Source organism: Prinia subflava, chromosome 3, assembly GCF_021018805.1.
Source record: "Prinia subflava isolate CZ2003 ecotype Zambia chromosome 3, Cam_Psub_1.2, whole genome shotgun sequence".
Classification (NCBI taxonomy): domain Eukaryota; kingdom Metazoa; phylum Chordata; class Aves; order Passeriformes; family Cisticolidae; genus Prinia; species Prinia subflava.
In genome coordinates, this window is record NC_086249.1 from 9,285,041 (window position 1) to 9,306,865 (window position 21,825).

Genomic DNA, 21,825 nt, shown 5'->3' on the forward strand with positions numbered 1-21,825 from the left:
AGGTGGGTGCCAAGAGGTTGGAGCCAGGCTTTTCACAGTGGTGCTCAGCAACAGGACAAGGAGCAGTGCCTATAAACTAAAACAGAAGAAGATCCATCTCAACATCAGGCAGAACCTTGCACTGAGGGTGGCAGAGCACTGGAACAGCTGCCCAGGGAGGGTGTGGAGTCTGTCCCTCTCTGGAGACGCTCCAACCCCACCTGGCCACATTCCTGTGTCACCCGCTCCTGGTGACCCTGCCTTGGCACGGGGGTGGGGCGGGTGATCCCCAGAGGCCCTTTCCAACCCGAACGATCCTGTCATTCTGTTTTTTGAAGTGCATACCCCTCTCAGCTACAGAGCCCACACAGCTCGCACGGGGCTCGCAGCGAGGCGCGCCTTACTCCCCCTCGCACGGGCGGCTGCGTGCTGAGGGCGGGCACGGCCAAACCAGCACCAGGAGAAGGGCGGGCCCGGCAGGAAAAGGTCGGTCCCCGCCGGAGAAGGGCGGTCCCAGCAGGAGAAGCGCGGCAGGAGAAGGGCGGTCCCGGCAGGAAAAGGGCGGCCGGAGAAGGGCGGGCCCCGCGGGAGCAGGGCGGTCCCGGCCCCACAGCCCCGGCCCGCGCCGCCACCTCGTGGTGGAGCCTCCGCGGGCCGGGAAGGAGCCACATACATCCCATGTTTGGGAAAGCACACCCGGGGGAAATGCAGGGCAGCCCGGCTTCGGGGGGCTCTGAGACAGCCGGGCAGTGGCTGGGTGCCCTCACGCTGGGCTCGGGCCAGCACGATGGGAGATTCCGTGCGGATTCGGCCGAACACGCGGTGGTAATTTCCGGGGAGCGTACACCTGCCTGTCAGCCACCGCGGTGTTTTCCAGGGGATTACAAAGAGCCTGAGAGGCAGCTGTGTTTGTAGTTAATTCCTTTAAGTCAATCCACCTGTTCCAGAGGTGAAGGAAATACCTACTACGGATTTAAGGCTCTCATAAGTCAGGTCAGGCTCGCTGATTTACAGGCAGCCTTGCGGGTTGTGAGGGTGAACACGATCCCTGATCAGCTTGTTTGGGGCGACAGCGCCCTGAACACGAGAAAGCCGCGGTTCACCCGTACCCTGGAGCTGCCATGGCAAAGCCTTCCCGTGCCACTGCTTCATCCCAGCTCAGCACCTGGGCAAGGAAGGCTGAGGAAAAGACAACAAAGAGCTGAACCCTTTCCTTAGGGCTGAAGCGGCCATCTGCTACCCCCGTGCCCAGGCGTGGCCCCGCAGCCCGCGTTGGGAGCGGCTCTCCTGCGCTGAGGACCGCCGGAGCACCAGCGGGCCCTGCGTGCCCTGCCGGCCCGGGCAGTGACCCGCAGGCGCTGCCCCGGTCCCTCCCCTGCCCCGCAGGCGCTGCCCCGGTCCCTCACCTGCCCCGCAGGCGCTGCCCCGGTCCCTCCCCTGCCCTGCAGCGCTGCCCTGCCCTTCGAGCCGCTGGGCCTCGCCCCAGCTTCCCGCACAAAGCCACACTTCCCACTGGAGGTAGCAACAGGGAATGAAAACAACCGAACTTTTGCTTAGCATGGGAAGTCCTGAGTAAGTTGTTGTTGTTTGTGGGTTTTTTTCCTTGTAAAGACAAAGAAAACAAGCCTTTGTTTTCATGTATCTGTATTCACCTTCAGGAGTCTTCTCTACTGAAGTGCAAGCTCAGCATATACTTACTGATACATACAGTTTTTCTTTCTTTCATTCTTGGACCATTCCAGATCCAGTCATTCTCTGAGGCCTTTCCAAATTGTTCAGTATCTTTTCAGAGACACTAATCTCAGAACTGGACATAGCATTTGACAGTGATCTCACCATTGATGCAGACAAAAAAAACCAAACCATTAAATTAACCCCTTCCCCCCATCACCTCCTGAGAAATATCTCCTTCTTAGTACAGTGGAGTGGGGCTGCCTTGTCTTAGGACAATTATACTGTCTGTCAATATACCACTTTCTAGTCAGAAAAAAAAAAAATTGCCTTTATAATGCTAGACCTGTGTAGTTCCAGAAGAGGGCTCTTCCTTCTGAAACCTTACTTACAGTCTTAGCATACACAGTCTGTGTCCTTTTTCAGATGTAGACCTGCAAATACTGCCCTCCCCCTAATTTCAAGTTTTTATCCCTGACTTAGAGTATTACAGACATTTGCAGGTGCGCCCAATCTTCTTGAATAGCTTCTTAATTCTTTTCTCCCCTGAGGTGTTAGCAACTACCAGAGGCTACCCTCAGTCTGATGGTGCTGGGATTTTTTCAGTTTTTGCAAGTTAAGCCACAGTATAGATCTGAGATGAAGACCTTGCAGAAGACCATTTTTGACCATTTTCTGTTTTTTTTTCAACCAAGCCAGTGGTGTTCTCAAGCAGTTACATATTGTTTTGATGGCCAGATTAAACTTTCACAGCTAATCTAAGACTACAGTGAGTTTGTGGAGTATATGAATCTTGTAACTTTTGTCCTCCTTTTTTAGTGTGCAGTGCCTGGACCTGTGTGATGAAACTTGGCAGCCAGTGTAACCCTTGCTGGGACTAACAGAGGTCAGCCCTTCACTTTCAGACACAGGGTCAGGCATGAAAAGGATCTGGTTCAGTATAAACAGTAGAGGAGAGAAGCAATACCACTTAATTAGACTGTCTTCAAAGGTCAAGCTGGAAATATTTATACCTTGTTCTCAAAAAAGAACCCCGCTCATCCCCAAGCTAGTGGGTAGTATCAGAGGATTCACAGGATGAACTGGAAAGTGGCCCTATGGGTTTGTGGGTCTCAGCCCACTGATAAGGAAGTGTTCACCTAAGAAAACACCCATTTTTTGAAGGCCAAAGTCATAACCTACAAGAGTGAGTTTTCTACTTTGACAGGAAAATAAGCTAGGAGATCAGCCCCTTCTTCCTTTCAGTTTAGTGGCAAGAGATTTAGCAGGAAGCCCTTCCAGGCATGATGATCACAGAATCATTTACGTTGGAAAAGATTTCCAAGATCATTTAGTCCAGCCTTTGATAGATCTACAGCCCGAAAACTAGATCATGGCATTGAGTGCTACATCCAGTCATTTCTTGAACACCTCCAGGGATGGTGACTCCATTTTTGGGCCATCTGTTCCAGTATTTGACAGCTTTTTCCATGAAGAAATTTTTACTGAGAAGAATTCTTTCTGAGAAGAATTTCCTTTATATTTCTACAAAAGCCAGAACCCCAAATGTGCAGGAGGATTCAAGTGTTGCCTTGCTTATTAATAGGAATGATCAAACCTGAGTACTGTTAAAAAAACCCAAACAACCCCAAAACAAACAACACAAACAAAAACAGAAAGGAAGACAGACAAAAGAGGAAGGTATTAATAATAATAATGAAAAATCTATCCTAGCTGGCATGCATTTTCAGGAATTGGAATTTTTTATTGCTCCTCCGGGTAAGAAACTATACCATGCTATTTTATCTTTGCCAATCTCTTAAGGTTTTTGATAGATGTCATACTTTAAGAAAAATCATCAACAGTGTCAATTATTTATGAATGCTAGAGAAAACTCCATCAAAAAAGACATGGAAGGCAGGCAGTAAGATGAAGAGCATAGAACTAATAATTACAGATGACTTACTTTTTAGAGATTTTTCTTTAATAACAAATATTCTTCTTGACAAGTTTAAAAGCATGTCACTTCACAAAGGAGAGGCGAAATTCCTGGTAATAAACATAATCTAAAGCATCTTCATAAAAATCTTCATTTAGCAGCACTTGGATTCAACTTCTTAGTTGCAGAAAAAACCCACACTGATAGAGCTGAGCCACTAGTAGAGCTGACTTCTTCTATGGTGCCTTAAAACTGAATCAGTCAGTCCTTTCAGTCATTTGACAATAAAACAGGTAATGAGGGTGCTGTGAAGGGAACCTTCTCATTTCTGTATTTTAGGTAATACTTCTTACTTTATAGAATGGGGGCTCGAGCTGTGCTGCAGGTAGCGGATTGAGGGAAATGTTTTATCTCCCTGACCCCTTTCTCCACCCACACCTCAAGGCCAACAGAGATTTCACCTCTCAGAGCTTTCATTTAAGTATTTCCCTGGTTGATCTCCAGCCAATAGATTGAGCTGGCTTGAAACAAACCTTTTCTTATAAAGAGAATTCTTCTTTTTCATTTGGGTCATTTCTCAGAACTGATTTAGAGCCTGCATACCTCAGCTTATTCAAAGTGGAACAAACAAATGAAACCCAAATGCAGTGGCAGGGATCTCTGGCCGAGGCAGCAGCTGCAGGTGAGAACAAGCAGCTCTGGGGAGGTGAGAGATGTTTGTGTGGGGGTGGTGTCAACAAAATATCGATTCAGCTCAGCTCTAATCAGAATAATATCTCTGACCATACATATAGTGCTTATGTCCTGCTTCATCATAATGCCTGTATGTGACTTCTTTAACTGAACTGATGTATCTTTGGGGGTGCTTTCCTTGTGTTCATACACAGTGAAAGATTTAAGTGACAGAGAAGAGAGAGTCAGCTGTTACATTTGTATTCACCTTCCAGATAGAGGGCTGGAAAAAGATGGAGGCACATCTCAGGCAAACATCAAAACAGCTATTATACAAATCTGGGAGAACATCAAAGTGAAAGCTCTCGTGTGCCCTGATTGATTTCCATTGCAAATACAAAGCTAACTCATTTATTTTCCAGTTTGTGCTCATGATTATTTTAATTTAACTTGTTTGTCCGGAGGCAGCCGTCATGTTGATGCCATGGTGCTGTGTCACACAAGCTGTGGCCTGAGACACCCCAGCTGGGCATCTCAGTATCAAGGAAATTTATTCATGCCTCGTACAAAATGCATTGTACAGGAAAGCTTGCAGTGGTATTTTGCAAAATAGCAAAATCTGTTACTCTGGAATGTTACAGATATTTTAAGAATCCCATATGGGCTTATCTAGTCTCCTTTTTATTTTTTTTTCCTGAAGATGGCCAGAATATACCTTAGTGGCAGATAGAAAAGTCTCAAGATGCACTTAGTGGCATCAAGAGCAGATTGTCTGCAGATCCACTTGTATTCTGTGAGAAAAGCTAAAGAGGAGCTGCTGGGTTAGTGGGACCACCACTGGTGCCAAAGCTGACAGCTAGCTGAAATTTTGTTACAAGATCAGTTACAGGTCTGCTGCAGAGCACCAATTTCATGGAGTTTTGAAGAGGAGGTGTCGTCTGTAATTGTGAAAAACCATGTAAATACACCCTGGAGCCACTCAGGAGAAAAAAAATCAAAAAACCAAAACCCTAAATCTTTTAGCTTTATAACCAGTGCATTCAGATTCAGTTGTGGCTGTTGCAAGCACCTCACGGGCTCAGGGAAGTTAGGACTGGAAGGGACCTTAGAAAAAGGTTACAGTTTGGAAATTTTTTTAATGGTTATCCAGAACTTAGCTTGCTGTGAGTTCAGTCAACTTTTGTCCTGTTTGTCAGGGAACAGTGACAGTGGGGCTGCTCCCAAGGGAAGGTGAGCTGGGGCCAGGGGTAACTCCAGCACAGGCAATGCCCTCTCCAGCTGGGGTCGGCAGAGCCAGAGGCTTGTGCTGCACCTGTCAGGAGCCCGGGCACAGGAGAGGGCATGGACCAGGGCCAGGGCCATCCAGGGCAGCAGGGATGAGACAGGATTGGAGCCAAGGGTCATGACACAAACAGGGGATCCACCTCCTGGGAAGCCCTGTTAGAGAACAGGGGCAGAGCAGGTCTGGGAGGGGGAGTGGTTCCAGGGAAGCTGGTCAAACCAATTAAGACTTGTCAGTGCTGACAGTGTCCTGACAAAATTCACAGTGGATGTGGTGATCAGTTATGCTCCTCTGTGGAAGATGAATCAGCTGGTTTTATCCTTCCCTCTGAAGGTGCACTCCTATACTCATTGAAAGGAAAAAGAACTGTGGAAATGTACATTAAAAAAAGTGTATAAATTATCCACTCGGTTCTTGGGTTTGGTGGTGTTGTGTCTCAATACAGGCCTGTGGAAGGATTTTGTTTCTATGTGGTGGTTGTTGTTCTGGGTAGGATATTTTGTCTCTTGACAAGAATGACAAATAAACATCTTTTTGTTTGAACCACTTAACTCAAAATTCAGAGACATGAAAAAGTTTGAAAAGCCATCCAGGAAAACTATGAGTAGTTTGAAGTGCTGTTTCTTTTCTCAAAACATGTAGTTTTTTTCCCAGAAGACATTACCAAACAATTTGAATCCTTAATATGAGAAAATCAGGAAAAGTTCAACAAAATGCCCTACAATTAGCCACAGCTTCAGTTAACATAGTTAAGCCCCCAAACCTCTGTCATCTCCTTCTATTCATGCATCCAACTATTGTAGCCCAGGGATCATCAGTTCTGTCTCTGAGCAGGTCATCCTCCATTCCAGGACCTGGAATGATCTTGTATTTTGGTTTATATAATAATAGTATAATTTATTAATTTTGGTTTATATAATGGGTTTATATTTGCTCAAAACTGTCAAATGCTTATGTGAAAACCATACTCTGAACTCCCATTATCTTCCCAAGCTACAAATAGTTCAGCTTTTCTTTGTGGCATTATCTATGGAAGATTTCAGAGACGATAAAAGGGCTCTCTAAAGGCTGAAAATGTGGATGCAGTTATGTTGAACCCAATAGCAAAATAAATAATATATGGCTTTTACATTTTTAAATATATTTCAGTTAAATAAAAGACCCCAGAATTTCCAGTTCGCAGTGGTATCTTGGAATTTCTGTTCCTCAGGCAGAGTGTACACAAAGCTGTACCTATGCCCACTGGGGGATATTTCACACACATTCTGTGAGTAGTGCAAACACTGAGTTATTTAAGAACAATGTATTTGTGGCTATGTACAGAGGAAGTGCACGTACTTGGGAAACAGATCCATTTACAGTGCTAACGCTTCACATACTTGACTGTTTCCCACATTTTCTGCCGTATGTTTTATTAAACCAGGAACTTTTGAACCTTTGTCCCTGTAGGGAATTTAATTTAATCAAGGCTCATTCACAGGAGCGACAGATACTATATCTTGTCTCAAAGTGCAGTCTAATTCTGCCTTGATGCTGCTGCATAATGGATGCATACTTTATGCTCACATTCCAGAGTGTATTTTTCAGCTAATATACTGTTCCAACACTGCAGAAAAATCATCTGAAAATTGAAGTATGTGTCAGTCAAATGGTAGAGATTAATAAGAATTGCTGCCTGCATGAAAAACTGAAACTAGGTTTCTAGCAAGAAGATATTTTATTAGCAGAAATAAGAAGTTCTTTTTTGAATTCATTCTCACATGATAAATTAACTTCTCTCGCAGTACAGACATTAAATCATTTGAAGTTACCTTACCACAGTTCTCAACATCTGTGCCCTTGCTGAGCTTCCTTCAGTGCCCAGCAGCAGGAGCACTCAGCTAGCTGGAAATGGAAACGAGTTGTTTATATAAAAATAATGAGCCACCTCTGAACTGATTAAATTCCCCCCTGTATACTGCCTGCATAAAGGATTGTCTGAGATTATCTCTTTTGTAAACCCCTCACCCCCTCTAGTTTGTATCTCATAGGCTTTAAGACTGATAACATTTTGCGGTGACACTTTTCCAGCCCAGGTTCCTTACCTATGCACTTCTTTTTTTATTACAAAGCATTTATATTTTGCTCAGAGCACTCATACTGTAGAAGTTTTCCACATCCCTGTAACTAAGTGAAAAAAAAGGACAGAAAATAATTAAATTCATTTTTCCTGCTGCAGAAGGTTGGTTTTCATCAGCTGGTGGGGACAGGGATGTGGGAAGAATGGGGATGGATGGATGGAAGGGACAGGGCACGTTTCCTTGTTTCTTACCAGAGACTGTACTTTGAGGTTGCTTCCTTTGTCAGCAAGTGATCTTAAAACATTGTGATTCTGGTTTCTTTATAATATATTTGAGGAATTGAATGATTGATGATGTGATTTCAGAAAACCATTCATAAGGCACTCATTTTCTTTACATATTGCAAGCAGTTGATGTACATTATGAGCTAATAATCTGTCAGAATTGCCTGATACATGAGGGTTTTTTTTTTTCCATTGCATGCACTTCATCTTGGCCAAACTGCATTATTTGTTAGTAATACTGCTGTACTATGTCAGGATCTTCTTTTATATGAAGAGTGGAATGCCATTCAATGAAAAACAAAGAACCAAAAGTAAAAAAGCATTTCTTTCCCCTGTCTTAGTATTAAAAAAAAAAAAGGATAAATGTTTATGAACTGTCAGACTAGCAAGAGGAAAGAGTGAGCATGAAGCTGATCAGCATGATTGCCAGTGATGTGATGATTCTGCCCAAACAGATTTGACTGTCTGCAGTGCACAAAGCTGATGCTTCTACCTGTTAAAAACCAGAGGAAATTTCCCTGTAACTCTAACCTTTATAGATCCTCTCTCAGCAGGGGCTTCAAATCAAAAGTGTAAGAGCTGGCATGGGACAGTCTTCCATATTACTCCAGGTTCTACCTATAATAGTTGAGAATAATCCAGCTCTGCTTTAGAAGCACAAGAAATATGGATGGGGCACCCCAGAAAGCAAGTTCTCCCAGCAGAAAGTATAGAAACACATGTTTAAACCATTCAATATTTTCTGCACTTCACGTGAGCAACTGACCTAGAACTGTCTTACAAGAAAGACCAATACACAGCTGACCAAAAATTACTTGTGTACAGATGTAATTATAGGCTGCCAGTATCAAGGAAAGACAATGTTCAGTGTGGTTACAGGGGCAATCCAAATAAAAAGGTGATACATGTTAGTAAGGGGTTCTGCACTAATAAATGAACCTGTACCACTGCACAAGTTCTGCAAATGGAGTGACATAAGGCACCACATAGTTTCAAGAAATACATTAGTACACGTGAAGTTTTGTGTGCTTTATGTATTTTTTCTGAGTTTATGGGTTTACTGGAATAAAAAAAAAAAAAAGATTTTTTTCACTCTTGCATACTATATCAGATGCCTAAAGAATCTGCAGAAGTTAAAGTGAAGAAGGTCACAGCAACAGCGTGTCCTGTGTGGAGGAAGTGGACTGCAGTAGGAATGATGAGAGGCACACAGGCATACCAGTTAGTCAGTTGTCCTGGTTTAAGACATAAATGTCTGCCAAGGAGGGTGAGAACCTTCCTGGATGGAAAGATGACCCCTCCCTCCAAACTGTTACAACTTTGAAATGACAGGGCCTCCAGATAAAGATATGGAAAAGGAATAACAGTTGTTTACTAGAAAATATATATATATATATATATATGAGATAGATAGATAGATACCATATATATATAATTAGACAAACAACAACAACAAAAAGGGTTTTATTGCTATGTCACACTACCGTATAGAGAATAGAGAAGAAGTTTAAATTTTGTTATGACCAAAGTTTACATGTTCTGCTTATGATGCTGTGCTGTCAAGTCCCTAAAAAGCATCTTTCTTAAAGAGTTGAATTACTGGATTAAATTTGATGACTGAAAACACACAATAACTAATTCAGCAGTAGCATTTTGATGGCAAACTGAGATCCATAAAGGATATAAACCAGTGTTTTTAAATTTTAAATTTCAGTCACGTATCAAAACATACAACTCTGTGAAGCAAAGATTCCATATTCTAAACTAGTAAGGCTCAGAAACAGAAAACGACTCCGTCAGCACATGTTCCCACACATGCTGTATGGCCAAAAATAAAAAAAATCAGTTTCTGAAATACTGTATAAAAAAATATTGAACAACTCTTCAGTCTAACTACAATAACTTGCAAAAAAGAAACTGGCACAGAGCTGAGCAATACTTCATGTTGTGCATTTACTCATTAGGAAATGAAGCTTTTACATTTCTAGCCAGGCTAATTTTGATAGCTGCAATGGTACTGGTAAAATACGATGTGTCTTAACTTACTGTGTCTTACAGAGATTCTTTTTTATTGAGTTTGAAACTGAAGCAATACATATGAGCCACCATTCTGAAAATATCTATGCAAAGACTTAAAATATATATGTATAATTAGGCTCTTTGATACCACTAGAGCCTTCGCACAGTGCTTGTAGAATCAAGACTTTAATTCACATTAGTGACTTCAGGTGCTCTTAAGTGGATTAGAAGTCAGTTGAATTAACAGATGAAAATATTTAATATGATTTCCCCACACTGGTGCTTTCTCTTTACTTAAAAAAGGTGTTCCAGTTAAAACAGTGTATTAAGTAACAGTAGTAACCAAATTCATTCTGAAAATATTGCAGCACTGGATATTGCACAGATGCAAATTGTCACCTTCTGTTTATAGAACTTGCTAAGATTCACAATTGTCAGAAGCAGCTTTTTACCTGCCTGAAAGATCCTTTTCTGAAACCTTACACTTCCAACAGAAACACCAGCAGGACAGTGCTGCAGTGCATTTGTAACACCTGCTTTCCAAGCTGTGCTAGCAAAGCAGTGGGAACCCTGTTGTGGTGTAGTTAACTGCTTTTATGGGAAACTTCTCCTGGGCAACAGAGTTTCCTCACCTCTAAGGGGAGTCGCTTGCAGCCCAGTGGTGGAAGTTTTCTCTGGCCTGATCGGCTGTCAGGCAAAGTCACCCCAGAGACAGAGCTTCCTTGCATTTTCTAAATGTGCTGTCCACCTAGAGACCCTAATGTCAGTGGTCTCCTGCCCCTCACCTGTCCAAGCTGGCCCTTGCACGTGCCACGTGTTAGGGCTCCCCGCACGTGTACAGTAATTTTTCACCCCATGTCAGAAAATGGATTTATAAGATAAAACCCAGACAATGTTGAGCCATAAATAAAGATTAAATTGGTTCTTCACACATACCTATTCTCAGTGCCATTATCATCATATTCCTTCTCTTCCATTGGGATAGTCCTTGATGGATCCTCTCCCTCATCTCAGAGAAGAGGTCCGGTGGGGATGCTGCTCTGGCTCCAGGCTGCAGCATCCACACTGCAGCTCCAGTGGGGCAGGGGACAACCTCCCCAGGCACCCCCATGGCTGGGATGGTTTCTCAGCACAGGCAGCTGATGAAATCTCAGTCAGTGGAGCAGCCAGGACTCTCTTCCTCTCTTGCAAGCGATGGGCTTGCAAGGCGGCAGGCAGAGCTCCATGCAGTGTTGAAAACCGCTGCACAGGAGAGGTCCAAGGTGAGGAAGTACCACACGACCATTTGTACTCCCAACCAGGCAAAAACTGCTCACCACCCTACCAAGAAACTGCTCGAAACACCCTGGTTTCCCACCTCCCCAGAACCATTCCATCAGTAAGGCACTCAGCCACATCTGGTCCCTAGATCACTGTGCATTCACCATCTCCCTGACAACACATGGGAAGAAAATTCCCTGAGAAAAGGAAAAAACATGAACCCAAACACCAGTCCACCACTGAAACTTAGGCCTACAACCCTCCTTCACGCTGAAAATGGATTTTTTCCCCTTTCTATGGCTCAGTCTAGGAGTGCTTGTAAAAAAGCTGTCATTCCAGGAGGTGATGGTGGGAGCAAGCCAGTGGATTAAAACAGAGTGCAAGGGAGTGGTTTCTTTGACTGCTGGTTTCTTCTAGGGCACCAGCAGTCAAAGCTGGGGTAGTGGTTATTTTTCACTGAAGAAAACCACATTAAGAAATTGAGAAAAAGAACTGAAATCGGCTTTGCTGTCTCTCAGTGACTCCACTCTGCTTATATTACTCTCTGTGATAATGCTGCATTCACAGCTTGCTCACTCTTGTGGAAACCTCTGGCATCGTGTAACAAGCAGTCCCAAAGCACCAAATGCAGACTTCACTTTATGCTGTAATCTAATTTACCTTCTTTTTAGTGATCAAGTCTTCAGAGGATCCATAGGAAAAGCCCTCAAAGTCTCTTAGAAGCACAGCACAATTAGGCTTCAAAAAACTCAAAGTACATTTTCTACAAATTTATTCAAAGCATTTTAGATGCTTTTTTTTCTTCTCTGTCCCCATAGGTTAGGTGTGCGTTCCATTCCTAATGAAGTATTAAGCTGGGCATAAACTTAGCATATTAAGGTAATGATGGGGCAATGAAGAATTGCTGTTATTCCTGCTTTGAATGAGGCCTGCTAAAGTAAATTTACTAGTTTTGGAAATGCTTGAGACCCAGAAAACTCATGAGCTGAAAACTCAGTGAGAAGCCATAGGAATGGCAGTGTACTTTGTTGCCAGCTAAAATTTACTTCAGAAATCTCATGTAATTTAAGGTTGGTTTCAATTTTCTTATTGCATGAAATTAACCCTAATGAGAATTTTCATGACAACAAATGAGACTGAATACAGGTTACTGCCAGAGTCCCATGTCTCTGCACATACACCCAGATATGCCATCTGCTAGAATATAAGAAAGAAGAAAAGGATGCAAAATATTAGGAATACAGTTGAAGAAAAATCATGTAAAGACTGTATTTATAATTTTTTTAATGTTATTTAATCATCATTGAATTTAGACAAAAAATTCTGTTTTACACTTATTTTGTCTTTGCATTTTCAGATTTTCCAATACTTCTACCCAGGTGAGGAATTGCGTGTCGCTACCGTGGAAGGAAATGAAAGGGGAGATAACACAGGTACAATACTAGAAAGCAAATGTGCAGGAAAACTGCTGAGGATTATGTTTCCCAGCACTTCAGCATCTGAGGTAAAGAGGAAAAAAATACTGTGAGAATTAGGTGTTCCTACTCTATTTTCCTAGCCAAACTGTGCCCTCCAACCACGAGAACATCCTCTGCTCTGCGATTCACTGTTAGTTTACTCACAAAGCATTTGGATGTAATGAATAAGGAGAGACATTTTAGTAAGCGTGATTGACGCACACAGACAGATCTTGCTGTCTGCCAAATTCACTTTGTGCCCTGCAACTCAGAAGTGGCCAGAGCTGTGTGGTGGAGAATAAAGTCTCCACATGAGAAATTATCACAGGCACAGAACTGGCAGCTCCAGACAGTCAGAAATCACAGCTCGAGCCTCAGAGCAGTGCCAGAGGGCTTCAAAAAGTATGAAACATACTTACACCAATATATTCTGTATTTCTGAATTTATGCTCTAGATTTGGAGACTTCGATTTGTGGTGGTTTTTTGGGTTTTTTTTTAACTTTCCACTTTTTTCCTCAAATAAAAGCTGACATTCATTTGAAATTTTATGGTCTGGCAGCTGGTCTCTGCAAATACTTCCAGAAATTGCAAGTCTTGGGATAAATTTGCAAGAGTTGTCAATACATTTGGTACAATAAGGACTGCACCCTGCACAGGAAATTCCCTGTCTGGTGTAAGATAGATAGAAGATTGGTAACAGGAATATCAAGCTAAGATGAAATATATCAGAGAAAAATAGGAGAATATGAACTGAACTGCTTTGCCTTTTCTTCTTGACACGAGCACAGGTTCTGTCTCCTCAACCCTGTAACTCACAGAGGTCTTTCACAGGGGAGAGCCTTTCTCCACCAGATCAGGCTTTTGCCATCTGTCGTGGTCTCCCTTTTCCCCACCTATGTGCAGTCCAAACAGGAAGGGACAATGTAAAATCCACTGACACGTTATTAAATGAAAAATGTTCAGGAGAGGTCAGGAACGAAATCTCAGGGCTGTTTATAGTTGCTTGATTGCTGCCTGTGTAGCAAATAAGGCAACCATACAAAGGTCACCGTGTCTCATCCTATTACATCAGTGCCCTTTCAAAGTACATTGTGTCCCTTCGAGTTGTGTCACATCGAGAGCTGGTTGAGTGCTTCATTGTGATTGATATTCATTGCTAATTTAACTTTCTGCTGCTGGTACATTACTTGTGAACCGATTCTTGTTCCTGGAAGCATATTTCCTATTTGCAAGAGTGTTTGAGTAATTTGCCAGTGCTCCATTTGATCGTTCATGTTGTTGGGAGAGTCACATAAAACAAGTGATTCCTTCTCCTACTTTATCAGATGACACTTCTTTTTTAATAGCAGAAAAAAAGAAGATTACTAAAGCGTGTGTATATTTGTTGATTCCTAATGCAGCTGTAATCTCCTTAAGACCAAACCAAAACAAATAAGCAAAGAACAAAAAAGAGTCCGAGTAAAAAGAACTAGAAACTTTGTCAAAGAAGCTGACAATGGGCATGAATTCGTAGGATTTAAAATGTTCACTGTATCTTCAGTAGGGGCTTGTAAGCTGGGGTATTTTTTGCATTACAAACTCAGTTAAAAATTAAATCCCTCAAATGCTACGTGGAGAGTAAAACTCGGAATTCTCCGCTAGAGGACTCTCTTTTCTTTGAAATGACATGCTCAGCTCTGGGACCCTGTCCTTCGGTCCTTGCTGTCAGTGTGGTTACTTTATAAAATGTGTGAATGAGGTCAATGCTGAGGGGCTCGTGTGAAGTCTCAAATGTTCCGTGTTTAGCTTTAAAAGGGAAGCAGATTTTTAAAGCAGCATCCAAATCAATTAACCAAGCTGTGAGATTGAACTGAAGTGCATGGAAAATCTCACTCTGTTTTGACACATGTGTAATATTTTATACATACTGTTGCACTCTGGAACATATCTTCACCTTTTTCTGTCATTCTACCCTGGTTTTGACACATTCATACTCAAAAGTTTACCAAACATGATTCTCACCTGTGACCACATTGTTTTATTTTAACTTTAGTGAGTGTGGGAATTTGTTGGTGCTTTATTTAGGTTATTGAAACACCAGAGAAATGAAGTGTTGCTTTTTCTCAGCATCCATTTTCAAGTTAACCTGCCCCATTTAATGGGGAAATGCTAATGAAAGGACTAATATCCCCCATCAATCTGCTTGTGCCTGGCTGTGTGTCCCCTCTGCCTTTCCTCCAGCAGATGTAATGGTTGTGTGGCTGCAAGGTGAGCTGAATTAATCACCTGGCTCAACCCGAACAAAACCTGCCTCAGCTGGTGCCAGAGCACTGGCTTCTCTGCCATGGGGCTGGCTGGCAGGGCAGGGCAGGATCAGGACATGCTGTCAGCTGCAGATTAGGTGCAACGTGATATGGCAGATTTTCAGGCCACTAAAAATGTCATGCGAACACCACTATGGTTTATTTGTTTTGTTTCTGAAACTGGAGTTAGGTCACATCCAGGCTCCTGATCTGCAGTGTTGGATTCGTGCACTTTCCTGGAGTTCACTGGGTTCACAGCTGTTTGGTTTTATGCAGCTAGAGAACAGGTGGCCTGAGAGAATTAGACCAATAAAAGATGCGTTAGCAAACTTGGGTTTAGTTTGTTGGGTTTTTTTTAATTCCTCCTCATGGTCATTATAGTCACGTGGCTGCTCCCTATGACACTACAAATGATAGTGCTCAAGGGGTGCAGTCATTGAAAATTATGAAGACAATGTATATTGAATCCATCAGTTTGTGCAAACACTTTCTAAGCACTTACTAAATAGCACAGACTTGACTGAGCAATTTCCACTGTATATATTCAAGTTATAACACATTCTTACATCTCTGGTACATTTATGTTAAAGCCAGATCCTGTTGCACTAATATTTACCGCTAAACATGATTTTCTGGCTTTTTTCTTGTAATTGCTTTTGAAAAATACTGATAAAAAGCAAAGACATCTTCAAAAGGGAGACCTAAGCTTAAAGAAAGCAAACTATTACCCAGACCTTGCAATATTAATTCAGTAACTTGCCTTTCTTCTTGATGAACTTAAGAAAAGGATATTTTCCATTGTCAAAAGGCAAGGCTGATCACCTTAGTATTAATTACCTGATGCTGGATGACATGGATGGTCTGTACAATGGACACAGCTTAGAAAGTGATTCTCCTACGTATAAATTCAAGGAAGTCACAGAATAAAACAGTGCACATTTCCTGAGAGCAACACAATCCTGTTCCAAGGCTCCTTGAGTTAGGTTCAAACCTAAGAACTAAGCTCTGTTATCTGCCTACATGCGTATGAACAAATATAATTTTGGCTGGATATAACCAAAGTTCCTGAGTGTTAATTTAAGGCAGCAATAATCAGAACAAATTAATACAATGCAAACAAAAAGGCACAATAAGCCATTCAGTGTTGTCAAAATAGAGTTTTAAACTAGCTAGTGAGTATGTTTGCAGTATTGCAGAGTCTTCTCAGGCAATGTCTGCCAAGCATGGATGATAATTTTGTTATGGAATAAAAACCAAATGCTTCAGGAAGTATAAAGAAATTACTGAAGACACAGGGGCAGGAAGAACTATCAGTGGTTAAACGGGGACCTAAAAATCTAGACACAATCACAAAAAATATATGTGGAGTTTAATGACAGTATTTTGGAAGAAAGTACCTATTTTCATTGACAAACTGATAAAGTTGAATAAAATGTAGTTGCTTTTGGCCTCAAGGCCAAATCCAAAATCATAATTCCCAGAACATTATCTGACTTAATAAAAGTTGCATCCTCTCCCTTTCCTCCCTTGTATCCTTAGAGAGTGGTTGTAGCCAAAATGGTGAAATATTATACAGCAGAACAAAGATGTCTTCTACAGTGACAGGTATCAGAATGAAAATGAGAATACACAGTCTTGCAGAAAACAGTTCAGTCATGGAGATTTTAATTCATTATCTGTGATTCCTTTCTTCTTTTTGCAAAAAAGGCATCTTTATTTCTGCCAGGCACATGCATAGGTGGCAAATGAAGTCATTTGCTGACCATAGTAAGTAGAAAGATTCTGTTTTCTAGGTGAAAATGTCAAATCTTCATTTTCCTTTGGAAGCAAAGGTCAGTGTCTAGTCTCACCTGCCTTAAGGTGTACAGAAGTTTAACCAAAACCAGTGGAGAAGCACCATTATGTCATCTGACAGTAGTCACCCACACAGGGTCAGCTTGTTGCTGCTGGTGCTGACCACTGGTCGTATTTTGGGTCAGATTCAAAGGCTTGGTCTTACTCCCATAGACCAGGATTGTGGTTGGCACTTTTAGGTCTGTGGCACAGCTGTGTTCAAATCAAGGCTTTCCACAAGAGTCCACCAGCCCTGTAGGGTCAAGTGCTCCAGAGACTGTGAACCATCATATTCTTTCATAACCTTCTGCTCTGAGTACATTTTTTGACCATCGCCCCTGCCCTATATAAATTTACAACAACATATACACTAATGATGACTTCAAAAGCAATCCTCCTTCCCTATCTTGCTCTCATAAAAAACAACTCCGTCTAGCAAAGGATTTCCTCTGCACAGATTCTCTTCCTGGGGGCAGGATGAGAGGAGAAGCATGTGCCAGGTGTTGGGTGCTGTGCTTGCTGCACTGTCAGAAAGCACTCGGGCACTCTGGCGATGGGCACTGCAAGCCAGCGTGGAGGAGAGGAGCTGTATCCATGGAACACCAGAAGCACAGGCAGTGTGACAAGTGGGTTCAGCTCGTTTGCAGCACCTCACTGAAGCCTCTTGTCCCCCGCCAAGCCACGCCATTTGTCCTGGCCGGCTGTTGGCAGTGGGACAGGGAAACACACGGGGTAAGCGCTCTTTCACAGAATGTGCACTCTGTCTTGCGTGTCCTAGGGCACTCAAGGGATTAAACAATAGGAATCACAGGCAGAATTAGCATTTTAATGGGGAACAATGAGTTTGAAAATTCCCATAATTTGGCCTTTGAGCACCATCTAAAGAAACTGCAGGCACAGGGGGAAGGAGACAGAGAGACGGAGAATGTGCTCTGCCCAGACTTCCGAGAAATCCAGGCTGTGTTTTAATGAGGGATGGGCTGAAGTAAGTCAATGCAACTGACCTTGCTGGAGACACGTTTTCCTCATGCTAAATCCTGACATTTCAGACCTGCTTTCACACATTCCATGAGTAGATGTCATTACTCATTATCACATTTATCACTGCAAGTCTAAAACAATGAGGTGTCACCGAGGGGAAGGATTAAAATAGTCTCTAAAACTTTCCCCTCCTCACCTTCCCAGGAAGTACCTGGTATGGCCATGTGTTCTAAGAGGGGAAACAGAAGCCAAACATCTGATCTGAAAAACTCAGAGATGTTATTTTGCTAAATACAAAACTTTCCATCATCCAGTTCCCTTCCAGACTAACAGAAGGAATTGAGAACAGCATGGAGAGATAATAGCCAGTTCTATCCTGTACTGGGGGTGTATTCTCTACTTCACTGCAGGTAGCATCTAGTACATAGTGCAGATCTTTCCTACTTTTTGTAGTTTTCATCAGTGGCAATAAAATACATTCCAAAGAATTCGACCATCAAATTCTGAACCTACTTGTGACAAACTGTCATGGGATAGCGAGGGCAAGGAGAAAATGGCCCAGGTACTGAAGTGCAGAGAGGGTGAATACCTGCCATGAAAAACTAGAGAGACTGAAATGATCTCCTTACATAAGTCACTCACGAAGCCTGAAGACAGTCCAGACACCTTCTTTGCAGACAGAGGTGATGACTGGAGCAGATCAAAGGAGTGCTGCCCCATGTGTAACCTTCCTCTGCTCTCCAGAATGGCACTATCCTTTGCCTCCTGAGCATCCAGATCCTGGAAAATAAGTTTTGAAAAGAGCTTTTTTTTTCCCTTTTAATGCTTAGTTTTTATTGTTCAGTTTAGGCTGGGTTTTTAAGCCCTGTCAGTTCTTAAGACTGCTTCCCAACATAACCAGATGCAGAGTGGTGTCAGCATACAGGGAGGAGGGAAAGAAATAAGCAGGAACTAAGAAAAGAAAAGGTGGTTAAGAAAATACAGGGAGGTATTGCTGTTCACATAGTTTGAATTGCAACTCCCAAACCTATTCCAAAATCCTAAATCTTGTGATAAACACTGTGTACTAGGAACGGGAATCATGCCTTAAGAACGGTTTTCATAATTTTTTTTAATAGAAAGAGAACTGCCTTCTCACAAATAGTAAATCCTGCTGTCTGAAAATGAACTTAAAAAAATGCATCAGTTAATAGAATTCTCTGTCATTTAGCCAAATGCAAACTCAGGTGAATAAGATTGCCAATTATCAGTATAATTTTGAAAGAAAGGTATTCAGAAATAATTGTATGCTTCACTTGGATAGGCAGTCCATCAATTTGTATAGGCAGTGCTATCTTCTATCCAACTGACTTCTGGCTTCTTTTTTTTAATGGAATTTTTCTCATTTGAAAAAAATCAAAGCCTTAGTAAATGAAAATTCAGCCTCTCCAAACTAAATCTATCAAGTTTTGATGCCATTCCATCTTGACCAACAGAACTGTCAGGAGGACTGTAAACTTAATTTTGTTGACAGTGGTTGGAAAATTGGTAGTTCTGTACACATGCATAGTCATAGAATCATAGAACCATAGAATGGCCTGGGTTGGAAGGGACCTTAAACATCATCTAGACCCCACTGTGGGCCAGGACAGCTTCCACTAGACCAGGGTGCTCAGAGCCCCATCCAGCCTCTCCTAATACTGTGGGGAAATTGCTTCTCATGTATTTTGGTGATGCAAGGAGCCTGATCATACATCAGAGTGAGAGAAGAGAGAATAAGAAGAGGGAGAGAGAGAGAATAACCTTGCTTTTGCTCATGCACTCCTCAAGTGCAAGCCTAAAATCCACAAAGCACTGACGGATCTGTTTTGCTTCCTCTCGCAGTTTCATTACTCAAGTGATAAAGTGCTGTCTGCCATGCTGACAGCAGAAGGGGACCTAAAACGGGTCGTGTGATACAGTCTGGGATACAAAAAGCTTTCTGTGGGAATGGATAAGGCCCACACACATGCAGAATAGTGTAATGACGTATTCACCTCTCTATTATTTTACAGCATAAATGTCAAATGAAGATGCCACTGTGTAGACCAAACAAAAAGAGATATTGCCTGATTTTGCAGACAGTTTGACTTCCATCTACTGATCACAGATTCCTAGATTTAAAAGGCCAGAGGGACCATCATGTTTGCTCTGTCTCACCTCTTGTATCACACAGGCCAGAGAATCTCACCCATTAATTTCTGCCCCAAGACCATAACCCATGCTTGTGTGGATATAATTCTTTTAGAGACAGATTTTTTTTCAGTGCCCAGGCCCATGACTCCAAGTAAAAAATGATTGGGAAAATTCGTGTAAATCCTGTAATTGTTTGCTGGTTGTTTGTTTATTTGTTTTGTTTGTTTTCTGGGCTTTTAAAAAACTTTTGAATGTTTTTGCCATCTTCTCTGAGAAACTAAGTTCTGCCCTTAGTCTGTCAGCAGTTAAAAGTGCAGCAATACTTGTGTTGCCAACATCCACCTAACCCTTGATCTCTCCCAATGAATGTGCCAGGTTTGGTGGCAGTTTCTGGAATACAGAGAGTTTTCAGCTCCAAACTGGACAGACAAGTTAATTCCCTTCACATGGTCCACTGAACAGCCATCAGGTGGTGATAAATTTCAGCTGCTGTTCACCTGCACCCGGTTCGCTTTTGTAATTGTAACTGAAATATTGTAATGCTCTACTCTGAGCCTTATTATTGGTACTTTAGAGCAATTCATTTCCCTCTTTTAAACTGTGAGCAGCATTTACCATGCAATGTATTTGATAAAATAGAATGAAGCTGTAATTTAACATAGGACATGGTGTACTTATGTTGTTTCACAGAAGTGTCAAGAATAGTTAGCCCCTGCCTTTAAAAGTTTAAAACCAAACTACACAGAATATGCCAAGGTAAAGATCTTGTGGTATATTATCCAAAATAACTCTAAAGATAACTCTCATCACTGTGCTTTGCTATCTTCCTTGCATTTCCTGTAAATTAATCTTTAGTTTCCAACTGTTAATCTATGGAACTGCAATGTACAATATAAATGGGACCTTTTAAAAATAGCACAGTAATATAATGAATTAAAATGACAGTAAAGGAAAAAATCTTACCATTGTGCCAGAAATCAGTTCAATATGCTGGCTTAGTCTTTTTTAAATGAAATTGAATTGATGAAGTTAAATGCAGTTCTTGCACAGAAAAAAACAATGTGTATGATAAATATTTATGTGGTCAGCACTTTAGAAGTAACATATATTCACCATATATCCATATGATTGAAATTTGGAGTATCTTTATTATTTTTATTAAGGATGCAAAAAAGCATAAGATTGTAGTTAATTAACAGTAGAAAAACAGTATCCTATATAAAGCTATATTTATGATAACAGTTTGGTCTTACCACTTGCATGGAAGTTTACTTAATTTTCAAGGATGTGACTGAATCAGAAATAGAGATGATCTGCAGAGTTGTTATCTTTGCTGATATTTTTGTGTGTGGGTGTGTATTTTACTCAAAACATGTACCACAGCCATTAAATTGCACAGGGGAGAATTCAAACAGGTGGAGTTTTTTATATTCTCAGCCCTCTGCTACTCAGCTCTCAGCTCAGAATTTTTTCTGAAGACTTCTCTCAAGGCCACATTTCCAGTCTTTGTTTAAGCTGTCTCTATATGGTCTGCTGCTTCTTTTTCAGTTTCCTTTCCTTTTCTTCACCAAAATGTTGCTCAGCAAAACACCACTGCTGATTTTGTTTTGAGGAGCATCAGGCCACAGTATTTTGCTTAACTATCTTCTTATACAGCATTTATTTCCATCCTGGAAAGCAAACATTTTTTTCAACCACGTTTTTCAGTATTACACCTGAACATTTTCATTGAAGCATGAGAGACTGTATTTTTAACCTTTGTACACCACTTTTATATTTAGCGTGTGAAAGGCACTAGAGAAAAGAGAAATGAGAAGGCTCTAGAAAATATAGCAAAGAACAAATACCATACAAGAATCTAACAGAGCACTTTTTTCCATACCTACCAATGGTTTCACTTCCCCAATTAATTGTTGTCTGGACATTAGCAAAAAGATAATTGCTCAGTACCATCTCATACCAATACTCACAG

At 41.7% G+C, this 21,825-nt stretch overlaps 1 long non-coding RNA gene across 12 annotated transcripts in view; it reads left to right on the forward strand.

The window, feature by feature from the left end:
• The first annotated feature begins 1,393 nt into the window (after nt 1-1,393).
• Nucleotides 1,394-21,825, forward strand: part of LOC134548810 (uncharacterized) — a 111,145-nt gene continuing 90,713 nt past the window's right edge. For 5 of the 12 annotated variants that reach the window (XR_010079904.1, XR_010079903.1, XR_010079907.1 and 2 more), the window contains exons 1-2: nt 1,400-1,551; nt 12,503-12,578. This is a non-coding gene — a long non-coding RNA (uncharacterized LOC134548810). Of the gene's footprint in view, nt 1,552-12,502; nt 12,650-21,825 lie in introns of all 12 variants that reach the window. The other 7 variants (XR_010079906.1, XR_010079911.1, XR_010079915.1 and 4 more) reach the window with 5 other exon arrangements.